We start from the raw sequence: 1,166 nt of genomic DNA on the forward strand, positions 1-1,166 counted from the left end.
CGGTCAATCTGTGAAAATGGCAACAACATACTTGGGCTGCAAGTTTGTCTGCTCCTGACTCTTGTGAACAAAAGTTTACACTCGATATAAATTACGTAAAGCGGTGAATTTGCAGCAAGTCTTTGTTAACTCCCAATATAGACTTACAATTCTCTCAATTAGCATACTTCCAAAGTAAATCTAGCTAAACTAGATTTAATCTGGGTAAGTTTTCCTGAGCCAACATGCCGCAAACAAACTACAAATGTCTAGAGGTGACCTTCAGATGAACACCGAGGCACTTACGTGAGGCAGTACAGGAAAGCCTGCATTGCCATTGCCCAGCATGTGCTTATTCGGTTGTTTTCTCCAGGGTTCTTGAACTTGCACTGACTATAGGAATGACATTCATCTAAAGAATAGGAAAAATGTTTTAACCACTACCTGACATTAGCACTAAGCAAACTCAGTGGTTTCCTGTTGTTGCCTTCTCCAATTTTCTTTGGTGTCAAGTGCTAGCACTGTAGCTATACAAATTTTGTATGCCTAACCCCCCTCAATTTGCAGTTTCCTGAAAAAAGAAAAAGTGTCTGATTCAAACTCTTCTAAATGTAAACTAACGATTCAAACTGTTTCTCCTTTTCCAAGTATTTAAAAGCTAAAACAAATTAAGATTAAACAAGTTAGACACATGCATTGGTCTTAACTAACACAGGCACTACTACCACTATTCAAACTTGTTGTTTTGTCTATCAATTGCAAAGAGTTTTCAAAAATAGTTTTAAAAAAAAGTATGGTTTAGATGCAAAAGCTAAAAAAAAAAACAAAAAGCTGTCCTGTCTTCCCCCATCTCTTTGAACTGATCCACAGCCAAATGAATACCACAAATATAGACCTAGTCTCAATGAGTAGGAGAACCACCAGGCCAGAGTTAACATTTCACACACACCCTCACATACACTCTCCCCCCGCCCCAGATAGCACTTCTTGAGCGAAAACCCTCTTGCCTTTTGCACCACCTTGTTTGTCAGCTATTCCAGGAGCTGCACCTAAGTTTCCAGAACCACTCTGTAAGTACCTCCCCCTTTTTATTTTTTTGAAACGGCTGGCATTGTGTATAATCCAAAGACTTGCATCAAAGTTTAATTTTCACTACTAAGGCATAAACCAGTGATACTGGGGGAGGG

This window comes from Phaethon aethereus (genome assembly GCF_964289735.1).
Source record: "Phaethon aethereus genome assembly, chromosome: 12".
NCBI classification, from domain to species: domain Eukaryota; kingdom Metazoa; phylum Chordata; class Aves; order Phaethontiformes; family Phaethontidae; genus Phaethon; species Phaethon aethereus.